Source organism: Struthio camelus, chromosome 16 (genome assembly GCF_040807025.1).
Source record: "Struthio camelus isolate bStrCam1 chromosome 16, bStrCam1.hap1, whole genome shotgun sequence".
Taxonomy (NCBI): Eukaryota; Metazoa; Chordata; class Aves; order Struthioniformes; family Struthionidae; genus Struthio; species Struthio camelus.
The window spans coordinates 6,109,172-6,123,929 of NC_090957.1; the positions used below are offsets into that span (position 1 = coordinate 6,109,172).

The 14,758-nt window shown below is 50.9% G+C and overlaps 1 protein-coding gene across 1 annotated transcript in view; it reads left to right on the plus strand.

Moving 5' to 3' along the window:
• LOC138061242 (maestro heat-like repeat-containing protein family member 7) overlaps positions 1 to 14,758 on the plus strand; it is a 170,034-nt gene that overhangs the window by 35,153 nt on the left and 120,123 nt on the right. The gene's annotated exons all lie outside the window — the stretch shown is intronic.

Sequence of the window (14,758 nt, forward strand, 5' to 3'; positions counted from 1 at the left end):
AACGTGCACATTGAGAAGTGCCCAGTCATGAAGCCTTTGCTGCAAAAGACCTAATCGGTAAGCGTATGGCTAACGATCGTTCTTCTTTATCAGTTGTAGTGTCAGTCACAACACCCCAAAATGCTTTAAAGGATTTTCACATGGGTGGTAATTACAGAATCATTGTAGTATGGTAACTGTGACAGTGTGAAGGTACAAAGGAAGCAAGATCTTTTTCTTGGGAGACAGAATACCTTCCAAGAGCTAGTGATTTCAAAAAATGCAACGCCTGAGGTCAGGCATGACATGATTCAGGAAGTGTTGGCTGAGATTCTGTACCTGAAATCCTTTTGTTCTGCACTTGAAGCCACAAGCCGCTTCTCAAAATCTTCATCAGACTATTTAATCGTCAAGGATAGCCAAGGATTTCGGAAACCAGGGAGGTAATTTAGTTAGACTTAGCAGAAGAGTCTGTGTAGAAGTTTTCCAGTGTTCTTAGTCTCTTCCGTCTCACGATTCAGAAAGGGTTCATGAAAACTTTTTCATTTGACTCAGAGGTGGAACTCAGTTCTTGTTTCTATGGCAAATTCAGAGCAGCTCATCTGTCCTTAGGGTCAATAAAGAAGCTGGAACCAACTGTTAGCTTACAGGCAGAACTGGGTATGCAGCTCGGTCAGTACTTCAGCGTTATGTATGGCATCAGATAATCTCTATTGTCACTTGGTTTTTTACGCCATCTATTTTGTAGCCTGCCATGACGTTAAAGAAGACTGAGAACTTATGTCCAGGCACGCCTTTCCACTGGCAGGCTGCTAGACCCAGCTGGTGCTGCCTTTGAATAGATCTGCATCTGCTTTCCAAGCTCCATGCACCACTGCCTGCTCTACCTGTGGCAAAGAGGCAAACTGTGAGGAAAACCAAGGCAGAGGCACAGAGAAGTCATAGTTCAACATTTCCCCTTCCCAAGAAAGACTGAATTTTGCTCTCACAAGGGAAAACTCGTAATGCTTTTTGAAATCACATGCCTGAGGAATAAAACGGACTGGAAAATTCATAGCTCTCACAGGACATTCTGAGAGCGCTCCCTTGAGTCTTGGCAGGACTTAGTGTGTTCTTAACCTTGTTTTTGTTGTTGCCTTTCCAATGCTTTCAGATGGAAAGATGAACTCTACAACAGTACTTCCCCATCCTCCTCCTCTAATGATGAGGAACATTTTCAGAGGCATAGGAAGCAGAGCCCTAACAGAGCTTCCAGAAGGTGAGTGTCATTAGAGAACAGGGGAGGGAGGAAATTACTGAAGACGAGGAGCAGCTGCCTGACTGTGAAGGGTTCCCCTCCCTGCTCTCCTATGGAATCTAAATGGGGGCAGTGTTTAATCCACTGGCATAACATTTAATCTGTTGGCACTGATGGCTTTAAGCGGGCTCTCTTTTAGAACGGACTCTTCAAGCGCAGTTAGATTTCTTTGGAGGGGTTAGGAGCAAACTCCAAAGATTCTAATGTAAAATCCCACGGTGCCCCTGCTTTACAGTAGGTTATTCAGAAAGAAAGCCCCCATAGCAGAAAACGTATGGAGACAATGATGGAGTTTCTTTACCTTTCTTTGACACATGGCTTGTGTGGAATTCATCTTGAGGTACACTTTGATGGTGTGGGTGGTCTCTTTGACCAAATTTCAGCTTTTAGAAGAGAAATGGTCATTCTTCCATTGCTTTATCCGGAAGTCTGGTGACAGATTCAAAGTGTGACATCCAAGGCAATGGAGGCTGTGTTAGAACTACAAATGCTGACTCACCTGTTTGCAGGAGAAGAGACCTGAGGAATCAATACATTTGTGCGCTTGCAAAACGTCTGTCAGGACTGAGCTTTTCTAGGAGTAGAAAAAAAGAAGTTTCTTAAGAATGGATAAAATGCCAAACGTACGTGGATTCCAAATATAAACAATGCCTTGTCAGGCTTGAAGGCTTAGTGTCTGCTGTAATAAAAAAGGGGAGCAGACTCCCTAAAACCAGTCTTCTGGTTTAAAAAGGCGGGTTTGGGGAGGCTGTTGTCTGTGTGTTCTCTGTACATGCCAGCTTGAGCGGTTTCTAAGCAGGCCAGGTTTATCTAGTGGAAGTCACTTGTCATTTGTTGCTTGAAAGACCAGCTGTTTCCTTGATGGGAGTGCTATCTGTAGATTTAACGATTAGCTGTATGCATCCTGGGTCAGCAAAACTCAACCCACAGTAGGATGAACTACGGGTTTAAGTTCTTTGGTTTCAACAACGTAAACATTGCTGAAAACAATGAAACAAAAACCTTCACAGGATTTGCTGCTTTGGAATTCTCTTCTAGAAAACAGCAGGCTAGCTTTTCTAGTTGAGATTTAAGTGGTTATCTGGCCATGCAGAAAACCTTTTTCTTGCTGCCAGCTGTAGACTTTCTCTTCAGCTATTGTGAAAAATGCGGGGAGACCAAATCCAGGAACTGACATCCTTTTAGGAAGGAATGGCAGGCTTTCCTGTCAAGTCCTCCTGCCTGTCCATCTGGAGATAGATCAGATACATGGGTGAGGACTGACTAGTGGGCTGAGTTTAGTGAGCTGCTGAAGACATGAAGTGGAAATGGGAGGAGGCAGATGGACTGCGTGGGAGCAGCACTAGTTTGCGGAGAAGCTGCAAGGTTTCACATAGCAGGACAGCATTAGTCATGCTATTTGAAGGAGCTGCAAGAAAGGCTTCAGGTAGAGGCTCAAAGGTGTCAGGGTTTGAGGCAGTGCTACTTGGGCTGGAGGGCTTTGAACTCTTTGAGGAGGCCAATGTTAACTATTATATCCCAAATCCGTTTTTTTTCTCATCCTCTCTGAAAAAATAAGGCGGGAACTTGGCACCCTGGCTCCTGGACATCAGAGAGCGACAAGGCTTCTCCGATCCTGACGAAAGGGAGGACTGTTTCCAGGGCCAGCACTGACCCCTGACCTGGGGCCTTAGCCTTGAACTACTCGAGCCGTCTGTGAGAAGATGGACCTGCTTTGATGCCAGGAACTGTTGACACACTGGAATTTCAGTATTCAGCCTTAGAAGGAGTTTACCAACACTATCCAAGTTATGCACTTTCAAAGCATTGGATGGAAACAGTATCCAGTCAGGAATTTTGCTTCCATAGTCAGGAAAACATCATCAGCTGGGGAGTAACTTGTTTCATCTTGTCAACACCTTCCTTTAATGCCAGCTCTCAGCAGGCTGGAAAGTGAAGGCTGTATGTCGACGGAAGCGTGCTGACAGAAATCAAGGTAGCTGTCTTCCTAAAGTCACTGAAACACAAGATGGAATTTAGCTTCCTAATCTGTAAAGCTTTGGCCTTTATGAAGAAAGAGCTGACACTGTAGTCAAGGCATGGAAACGCTCAATCGATTTCTCTTCTGAAAACTGTAACCACTACACTTGGCAGTGGCAAACTGTCGGCAGGCAGGCTTTTAGTGCACCCATCCTGACTGCCTTGTACGTGACACGCCTGCATACACTGAAGTCAGGCTATAAATAGCCACCTCAAAGTCCCTGGAGTGATTCTCCTAGGGAAATTTGTAGATCTGCCTAATAAGCCTCTGTGTGGGGGAACGTGGGCAAGGCTGGCTCCAAGGCAATCTCTTGACTCAGAAAACAGTTTAGACACAAGTTGTCAGGATTGTTTTCTGCCTAAGCAAACTGTACGAGATGCCGGTAGGGTGCCCTAGTGACCACAGCATCCGGTTGCTTGGGACAGCACAGCACCCAGGTGCTTCAAGGGCACAGAAATGAAAATGAAAGTGGGAAAGGCAAATGAAACGAAACTCAATAGTATCTACGGAGCCATACGCCTGGAGTTGCAAGCAACACAACTGGTGCCTGTGCTGCACTGCTCTGCAATAATGTTGTAAGCGGAGCTTTCAATGAGACTCCCATATCCTCCCAGCCTACGTGGGCATGGGGAGTATAAGTGACAGTTGGTGCTGTCCTCTGGCCTTCCCAGATGCTGGTGACAAGGAAGTTGGTATGAGAACCTTGAGGCATGTAGAAGAGGCTGCTGTGGAGCTCATAACTATGGATCTCTGCAAACTAACACACGGGAGCACATGTAAACAGGATGTCAGCTGAAAACTGTGCAGCAACCACACAGCACTAAGTGTCAGAACACACCTACCAAGACAAACCCGTTGCTTAACACGAAAGTACAATTTCTGCTTTGATTACATTCAAGACCTAGCTGCACAAACAGAAGCAGACCTTAACCTCTGCCTGACTTCAGAGCTCCTGAGATGCAAGGTCACTCCTCAGGAGCCTCACAGCGGCTCGGGGTGTGCTTGAGAAAAGAAGCCGAGCCCTTCAGCAAGGGGGGTGAGCCTGGGTGCACTGCTACACCCCCGGGACTGCCGAGTTTTCAGTTCAGGGTGGGCTTGTGCCCAAGTCAGCCTGGAGCACAAGCAGCACAACGCAGTCAGACAAGGTGAGGGCAGGCCCTGTCAAAGAAGCCTGGCTATGAATCACAGTTTCAAAGTTAATTTTAGAGGAGGTGACCAGCCTTCAAGCTCTCTGAAGAGCTCCCCAGCTCACAGCCTGCTCTCTCCTTTCCAGAGGCTCCTTTGGACCACGTTCCTTGCTCGGGCAGACCACAAGCCATTGCCTCCACATGATACCTCAAGCACATAAGCAGACCAGCCTCTACCTCATGAACAAAGCAGCAAGCACTCTTTCACGGGATGCATTTCTCTCTGCATCTGATCACATCCTCAAGACTCACACAGTCCTGGTCCCCAGGTGGAAAGTGCTAGCAGTAACTAGACATTCTTGGGAGATGATCACAGAGGCAGCCCTCACACCAGGCAACTAGAGATAATCCTCTTATGTGACAGAGGAGCATCCAGCCACCTAACAGGTCTGTCCGCACTTTCACAGCTCTCAGGTGCTTCTCCTAAAGGTCCAGATGCTGCCAAACAACAGCACAGATTGCCTGCCTAAAAGTAAAAAGGAACAAAACATCACTAAGCCTATTGGTGCTTTATCCGGCTCCTTGAGACAAAGAGACGGCTGTAGACAGAGAAGGCTTCTGAGAGTTGAAATGCTTTATAGCACCTACAGTGCAGCATGACAGGCTGTCGGACTGGTTATGTTTGGTAAACGTACCCAGCTAAAGGAAATGTTCATATTAATCGACAAGTGTACTGTAACTGTTCCCCTCAAGTTAAATGAAAGAAAAGAAACACCTTTCTTGCCGCAAAGAAACTTTGGTTGCGTTACCCCATTATAACAAAAGGAGGCCAGAAAAAGTGCATGACCTGCAGTCAGGCTGATGCAGAGCCATCTCCTGGGAGCTACAGAGTCTTCCGAGGCAATGAAACCCACGGTCTGAATCCCACTAAGGTCAGCAGGAGTTCTTGCCATGCAGAGAGGTTTATGAGCAGCATCTTCCAGCTCCCTGAGCTGCCAGCAACATCCTGACTTTCAATTTGGAGCAGAAAATACGGTCATGCGCAACATCCTTACTTGAGGTCATTCAATCCAAAAGAAAACGTGGATATTAAGGCAGAAATAACAGGCAGCACATTAAAACCAGGCCACCTCCTTAACCACCAATCCCACCTTCCTCACCGGAGTCAATTAATCCTATGAGAGTAAAGAATCACAGAATCACCGAATGGCCAAGGTTGGAAGGGACCTCGGGAGATCATCCAGTGCAACCCCCCTGCTCAAGCAGGGTCCTCTAGAGCCCATGGCCCAGGATCGCATCCAGGAGGGTTTTGAATATCTCCAGGGAAGGAGACTGCACAGCCTCTCTGGGCAACCTGTGCCAGTGCTCCCACAGCCTCTCTGGGCAACCTGTGCCAGTGCTCCGTCACCCTTCCCCATCAAGAAGTTTTTCCTCCTGTTCAGATGGAACTTCCTGTGGTTCAGTTTGTGCCCATTGCCTCTTGTCCTGTTGCTGGGCACCACAGTGAAGAGTCTGGCCCCGTCCTCTTGACACCCTCCCTTCACATACTTGTACGCATTGATGAGATCCCCTCTCGGTCTTCTCTCCTCCAAGCTCTGCAGGCCAGCTCTCGCAGCCTTTCTTCACAGGAGACATGCTCCAGGCAGCCCCTCATCCTCTTTGTAGCCCTCCGCTGGACTCTCTCCAGTAGCGCCATGTCTCTCTTGTCCTGCGGAGCCCAGAATTGGACACAGTACTCCAGGTGAGGCCTCACCAGGGCTGAGGAGAGGGCGAGGATCACCTCCCTCCACCTGCTGGCAACGCTCTCCCTAATGCACCCACCCCAGGATCCCATTGGCCTTCTTGGCCACAAGGGCACACTGCTGCCTCATGCTTCACTTGCTGTCCACCAGCACTCCCAGCTCCTTCTCTCCAGAGATCCTTTCCAGCAGGTCACCCCCCAACCTGTCCTGGGCCATGGAGTTCGTCCTCCCTAGGTGCAGGACCCTGCACTTGCCCTTGTTGAACTTCAGGAGGGTCCTCTCCACCCAGCTCTCCAGCCTGTCCACGTCCTGCTGAATGGCAGCACAGCCTTCTGCTGTGTCAGCCACTCCTCTCACTTCAGTCTCATCAGCAAACTTCCTAAGAGTGCACTCTGTCCCTTCATCCAGGTCATCGATGAATACGTTGAACAAGACCGGACCCAGTACTGACCCTGGGGGACACCGCTAGCTACAGGCCTCCCACTAGACTCTGCTCCACTGACCACAACCCTCGGAGCTCGGCCATCCAGCCAGTTCTCAACCCACCTCCCTGGCCACTCAGCCAACCCACACTCCCTGAGTTTACCTAGGAGGAAGGGATGCGAGGCAGTGTCCAAGGCCTTGCTGAAGTCCGGGCAGACAACACCCACTGCTCTGCCCTCATCTCCCCAGCCAGTCATCCCCTCCGAGAAGGCTATCAGATTGGTCCAGCATGATTTCCCTTTGGTGAGTCCATGCTGACTACTCCTGATCACCTTCTTGTCCTCCACATGCTTAGTGATGACCTCCAGGAGGAGCTGTTCCATCACCTTTCCAGGGATGGAGGGCAGGCTGACAGGCCTGTAGTTTCCTGCCTCCTCCTTCTTGCCCTTTTGGAAGCCTGGGGTGACACTGGCTTTCTTCCAGTCCTCAGGCACCTCTCCTGATCTCCAGGACCTTTCCAAGATGATGGAGAGCGGCCTAGTAATAACATCTGCCAGCTCCCTCAGCCTTCATGGCTGCATCCCATCGGGGCCCGTGGATGTCAGGTTTGCACAAATGATCTCTAACCCGATCCTCCTCGACCAAGGGAGAGTCTTCCTTTCTCCAGACTTCCTCTCCTGTCCCCAGGGTCTGGAATTCCCCAGGGCTGGCCTTAGCAGTAAAGACTGAAGCAAAGAAGGCATTCAGCAACTCTGCCTTCTCTGTATCCCTATATTCCTCCCAAGTGGCCTGTCCCCTTTGCCACATTCTGTAGACTGCCTTCTTCTGTTGGGAGTTTTGCCAGGAGTTCCTTGCTCAGCCAGGCAGCTCTCCTGCCCCCTTTGCTGGACTTCTTACTCAGAGGCATGCACTGCTCTTGAGCCTGGAGGAAGTGATACTTGACTATTAACCAGCTCTCCTGGACCCACCTTCCTTCTAGGGCCCTACCCCATGAGAGTCCTCCAAGTAGGTTCCTCAAGAGGCCAAAGTTAGCTCTCCTCAAGTCCAGCGTTGTGGTCTTACTTATTGCCCTGCTCCCTCCTCACAGCATCCTGAACTCCACCATCTCCTGGGCACTGCAGCCAAGGCTGCCCCCAACCTTCACATTTCCAACCAGACTTTCTTTGTCTTTGACAAGGTCTAGCAGCACACCTCTCCTTGTTGGCGTCTCTACCACCTGGGTCAAGAAGTTATCCTCAATGCTCTGCAGGAACCTCCTCGACTGTTTGTGCCTAGCTGTGCTCTCTTCCCGGCAGATGTCAGGGTGGTTGAAGCCTCCCAGGAGAACCAGGGCCTGTGATCGTGAGGCTACTTCCAGCTCTCTCTAGAAGGCCTCATCAACTTCCTCTTCCTGATCAGGTGGCCTGCAGTAAACCCCCACCACCGTGTCACCCATGCTAGCCTGCCCTTTAATCTTGACCCATACGCTCTCAACTTGCTCTTCAGCCACCCCCAGGCAGAGCTTCACACATTCTAGTTGCTCCCTCACATGAAGACCAACTCCACCACCTCGCCTTCCTGGCCTGTCTTTCCGAAAAAGCACAGAGCCATCCATGACAGCATTCCAGTCATGTGAGCTATCCCACCATGTTTCTGTAACTGCAACGAGACCATGGCCCTGCAACCCCACAAGAGCTCTAATGCTTCCTGCTTATTCCCCTTGCTGCCTGCATCGGTGTACAGGCATTTCAAAGAGCCAATCGAGCATGCAGGCTTCTCAGGAGAGGTGTAAGAAGATCCTTGGCAGTCTTTCCATGACATCTCTTATTCGAGCCCCTGGCAGGCAGCAAACCTCTCTAGACAAGAGGTCTGGTCGGCAGATAGGTGCCTCTGTCCCCTGCAGCAGGGAGTCACCCACAACAATTACTCGCCGCTTCTTCCAGGTGTTCCCACATGGCACGGGGTCTGTCAGGCCAGGAGCTTCCCTTGAAGTCATGCCCAGCTCCTCCTCAGCCTGCAGGGCACGAAACTTGTTCCTCAAAGGCAAGTCTTGAGGGGGAGCAAGAGCCTTTCTCCTGCTACAAGAAGTGACCACTTTCCAGCCTTCTTCAACAGTGTTATGATGTACTGTTTCACACGGTGCAGAGCCCTCCAGCAACTCCATTGCAGTGCGGGGTGGGGACTCCTGGAGCTGCACAGCCTCCGAGAATACCCTGTCCATCTCTTACTCATCTTCTTGGATGCTACGCAGCCTACTGACTTCCTCCCTGACTGACTCCTTTACCTGCCAATACAACTGATCAGCCACAGCACACCTTCTGCAGGAGAGCTGACTGTCAGCCCAGGCCTCACAGAGAGGCCCTAGGCACTCCCTGCAGCCTGACACCTCTACAGCTGCATCTGCTCTCAGAGGGTCTGTCTGGGATGAAGCTTCAGACACAGGTGATGCAGCACCTCCAGCAGCCACTGGGGAAGGTGCTCTGCAGCATGTCATGACCACACCTGAGGAAGCACACACCACTACCAGAAATGGAAAGCACCTCCTGCACAAACTGCTGCCTCTGTTCACTGTGCTCTAGGCCTGGCTCTTCTAGAGGCCTCTGCCTAGCAGTGACTCACAGGGTGCTTGACCCACCCAATCAAGGTGGTGCCACCTGGATCAAAAGCCCCAACTCCCTCTCCTCAGGGGCAACCCAGGTGCTGCTCGTTAGCAGCAGCCACACCTAGCTACAACTTCCCAGGAGAAGTTAAGGCCTCCTGCAGTTGTCCTTGCCTAGCTCTCCTTTCCTGCTAGCAGCAAGCACTGTCTAGTTCCTCGGGGGTCCCCACAAAGCCTCCACAACTTCCAACAAGCTCCTCCAAAGGCCCAAGCAGAGCCCCGACAGGTGGTGGGGATGTGCTGTTAACAAGCAGACCTGACAGGCCCAGGGTATGAACTGCCAACTTTTCCCAAGCACGTCTCGCTGCAGGCTCCAAAGGAGACCTTGGCCTGTAGCCTGGCTCTCCAGCTGTTTAGAGCCCTGCCCTGAACCATGCTGGCTGGCAACCAGCATTTCAACAACAGCAATTGCAAAAAAAGAGGTTTACAAATAAAGTTAGCAAGGAAGACAGAGATGTTAATCTTTTCTTCTTCTCTTTCCCCCTTCCCCACCACTTTTGTTGTTGTTAATAGTCTCCATCCTCCAGCAGGTCATAAGCTCTTCTGGGATCAGGAAGACTATCACAGCCCATTTTCTGGCTGACTCGTACCACACCTCCCCTAAGCAATCCTGCCAAGCCCCACCATGTCCGCTGGTTCCCCACTATGTTGTCTAGGCAAGTGATGGTTCTCACATAACGCATGGCCACTGGCCAGCCAAATGCATGCAGGGACTAGGGCTCAGGTGACTGATCCGGGGGAGAAGTACAACTTTCTCCCTCAGCACGCACCCGCTGGGATTTCTTCACCACCCAGACACTCATTTTCGTGATGCTGGGAGCAGAGTAGCCTTTTTAGGGAAAAAAGGAGGGGATCGAAACACATGCAATTGTGCAATGTTATTCCCACTACATAATTCACTGCTGTTTTAACAATGCTGGAAGTGGGAAGGGCAAAGAGGGCTACACAAATCTGTATAGGTTTTTTATCTAAAAGGATAGACAGCACATTTCTTTGGGCTTGAGTTACTGAAGCAATACCCTGGATTAAATCAACGGCTCCCAATAGTCTCTGGATCTTTTATGTGCAGGAAAAGGCAGCTGGGTCCTTCCATTTGATCCACAATAGCAATGTACTTTCCTGTACCTAGATTTATCTTTGCGCTTACTTCGTGCATGTATTGAGATAACCCTCCCTCCCTGACAAACTTGTCTTTACTCCCTCCTCTACATCTCCTCACGCTGACAACAGCAAGGACTGTTTACAAAGACCCAGCACTCTCAAGAGTTGGAATCCAAAGGACCCAGACATTTACCTGTTTCGTCTACCGGGCATCTGATGAGATAACTCATCTTCAAACCCTGAAGGTGATTCTTCATCACTATGCAGTGCATCCTCTGTTATGATATGGTTTATCCTGTCGGAAAGACAAGAGAGATGAGTTTACTCCCCTGAATAGTCCACATGCCTCACTTGCACTAGTACAGCTTCTAAATTAGGGCTGGAATGCCTTATCTTGCATTTTTCGATTTAATGGCAACACGCTATTTGCTTAAAACTCCATCCTACTGCCCAACTAAGGAGACTCTACAAACAGTCTGCACAAAGCACCCCTGAATCCCCTGACTTGCCTGAGGCTATTTCTGCAATGGTGAAAAGCCCTATTCTCCTAAGAATAAAAACAGCTGATCATCAGGAATGCCTTCTGTAGTTCCTAGACACCATACATATAGTGTCTATATATGTCTATGTACAAACATATATATACATGTGTATGTGTGTATATACATATCTATATATATATTTTTTATATATATATATATATATATATATAGAATGACAGAGCACTTGTCCCCACACAAGTGAACAGAGTCACCACCCAACTGCATGAGCTGTGTTGTCAAGGCTGCGTGTGGTGTGCGGTTCATCGGAATGAGCTGATAAATCTTGTTTTTAAGTGTAACAGCAGTCTCTATTTCAGTGTGGAAAGACAATCCCAACCAAACCAACCAAACCCCTGCTTGCGTGAACTCAGTGCTGAGTCTACTCAGTGGACTCCAGGCAGCCTGCTGGATCCATGGCAGTGGGAGCCCACACAAGCCCCCTGCCCAGCACCACCTGGGGGCGGCTCAGGCCTCCCCGGAGTGCCCCAGCCCAGCAGGGAACAGCCCTGCAAGGCCAGCGCATTTCTGGCCTCTCATCTACAGAGACAGAAGTGTCCCCACAAGCAATTTCCCAGCCCTCTCCCTGCTGATCAGCTGCTCAGACTGAAGGGACCTCACAGCGGCTTAGCTGATGCTGCTCCTGCTGCTGGCCTGTCCGCTACTCAGGCAGAAGTCCTCTCACAAGCACAAACCCCAGCCACCTCCCTGCTGCTGCCCTCTCATGTTCTCAAACAGAAGTGACCCTTCCATTGACTCCCAGGAACATGCGGAAGGTTTTTTCCCCGGGATTTGTCTGCTTCTGTAGTGCCTTCCCAGCAGCTGGGAGAGGGCCTAGCAGGTTCCATGGCCCTGGCCCCAGGCACATGTCAGCAGCACCTTCACTTTGCAAGGGATCTGTGCCTCCTCCTCCCAGTCCTCTGAGAGGCTAGCGCCTCTCCCACAGCGTGGCAAGAGCCTGAGGGCTCCTTGCCCACCTGCAAGGCATGGTCCTGATGCACACAGCACCCTGGCATGCAGGCACACTGCTCTGAATTACAGCCCGTGCAGACCTGGGCGCACTCCCTGGCTTCACACCCCTGCACCATCCCCGGCAGAAGGTAACCGTCGTGCCCTGTCCCTGAGACGGTGTGGCTGGGCCTCCCTGATCTAAAGCACCTCCTGCTCCACACAGGAGAAGCTCCGAGAGCCACCCTGACAGCCCCTCTCAGCTGTGCAAGGTGCTGCCTTTAGAAGAACCCTCCGGGAACCAGCGCAGCAGTGCCCTGCAGCCACAGACCGACTGTGTCAAGGGCTCTCAAGATTCCTCCCCACTGGCAGCTCTCAGATGTCCTCTGATTCCCAACTGTCTTTCACTTTGGAGTCGCTCATCTCATCCTGGCGCCTGCAGGCAGTGCCCTGAGTCTTGCTGCTCCTTTACGTCAGAGTCCAGTACTCACTGACCAGGTTCTTTCAGATATTCCACACATACGGAGAGTGTCATGTTGAAGAGAAAAGCTTATTTTGAAGACATTTGATGTTACACGGGACTTTTGATTTAGCAGAGTGATGCAGCAATGAACTGAAATCCAAATTCAAGTGACACGTCTAGCTAATGCCTATGGCTACTTATCGAACACAAAGGTCACCCTCTGGCCCCTTTGTGTGGGGATAAAGTCAGTTCTCTGCATAACATAGCAGAAATGCTCTGGCTGATTTAGACTTCCTCGACCAAAAGATTTGAGCCTGCCAGCTGAAATGCTCTCGCTGCTGCCCATGGGTAGAGGCACACAACCAGAAAACAATGCCTGGAGTCTACTGACTTGGGCATCTCTACTGCTGGCAGGAGAAATAGTGCCTATTCACTCAGCACACATACTGTCCTGCCTGGGGCTAGCCCCCACCATACCTCCTCAGGCCCCTGGACACACAGACACTCCCAAAGAGAAAAGAATGCATGAAAACCCTCACAACTTCAGTAACAACGCTTCAGTAGAAGAACCAGAGTTTTCCAAGGTACGTGACACCTCAGAACAATAAGGTGCGCCTTATTCATTACCTGAATAAGGTGGAACTCTGGGTTTTCTCTTCCTTGCTCAAGGCTGGCCAGGCTCCTCCACACGTGCCTCGATGCTGAGGAAAGAACAGGCAGAACAGCCTTGGGCAGCCACAGAGCAGCCTCTCAGACACTGACTTCCCTGCACAGGGCCCACACTCCCAACGTTACCTTTCGCGTCCCAAAGTCCTCCCCTCCAAGCACCTCACCCATCACCTCCGACAGAAACACAGGAAGATCCCTCCAGCGCAGCTACTGCCACCGCTGCAGCAGCTCAGCAACACCCCCCACACCTCGCCCGGGCAACACACCGCTCACACACAGCTACTTCGCCCACCACACCATCTCTGGCCTCTTTCTCACATGCCTTCCAGTAACACTCCCTTCTAGCACCCAACGGCTGGGGGCTTTACTGGCAAGAAAGTACCCCCACCTAGACGCCAAGCTTGCCTCCTCCTCAAGGAAAGCAACAGCCTAAAGAGTACTAAGCCATCTACCCTCAGAAGCAAACATGTACCTCACTCCCTACTGCAAGCTCCAGGAAAAGAAAAGTCCACGTAGCACACACAATAAAAGACAGAAAAGCAACTCACAGCCTCCCACTTTAATCACCTGCTGCTAAAGCAGGGCTCAGGAACCAGGTCTTTCCACAAGTCTCAGCTGCACACTTCCGCACTAGGCAGAAGGCAACAGTCAGCTGAAACATTTTGCCAGCTGAAACAAAGCTGGAGTCTGGCAAAGAGTTCTGCTACAGCAGCACAGACTGAAAGCGCTTTCTCAGGTCTCTTCTAGCTGCTTTCAAAACGACAAGGAAACACTGGAAGGCTTCGTCAGGCTTTCTTCACCAAAAATCCCTTCTTCTCCACGCTTTTGCTCCCAAAGCCAGCCTGTACTATCACCCCTGGACAAAAAATCTTCTCCCATAAAAACATCTTCTCATTCTGCGTATTCTGTTTTTTTCAGAAGGCCAAACTCAAGCAGGCAACACATTGCTGTGTCCTCCAGTTGAACCTTTAGCACAACACAAGTTTCAGTCGAGCTGCCTCCAGGCACTGCTTGCCAGCATCAGCCGTCCAGCAGAGGCTAAGTACAATTCAACCGCCTCCAGGTGACCTGCAGGGAGAAATAGAGTTTCAGTACCTGGCTGTGGGAACAACACCCGCTCTTGAACAGAAGCACACCCTGCTCCAGTTTTTGGAGAGCGCTCACCGCCCGTGAGAGCCTCGTTCGGCCCTTTGTCAAACGCTTGGGGGATGAGAAGTACCTTGATGACACAGGAAGATCCATTTTCTCTTCACTATTTGGGGAAGGAAAGGGGAAAACTGGACTTTCTACAGCAGCCAGAGCCCACGAACATGCATGGACGCAAGGCAGAAGCAAGGAAAAATCCATCTATGCTTAGCTCCCCCCACAGCAATGCACACCTCCCGGAGAGGGTTACGCTCGGTCTTGACACCGGAGGTTTAACCAAGGGCCTGGGAGAAAGGAACAAGGACACTGGTGCTGAGGAATATTGGAAACCAAGAGGAAACCCGGGCTCCGGCCGGAGAACCTCCTGAAAACGCTCTCCACGCCAGGGGGTGCTCGCATCCCTCTCCTCGGTCTAGCGAGGGCAGAGCCCGTTTGTGCCCCACCTTTGACTTTCCTCCTTAGCAAGGGCAGCGCAACAAGGAGGCTGTCCAACAGGCGCTAGAGCCCTGCACAGGCAGGCAGGCGCTCAGGCCCTGCCCTTTGCACAGCCCTCTTTCCTGCCCGTCCCTGGCCACGGCAGCCGGCAGCAGCTCCCGGCCGCAGCGTCTCCCTCTCCCGCGCAGGCTCCCCCGGAGGACAACTCCCGCCGCCCCGGGGCCGCCGGCC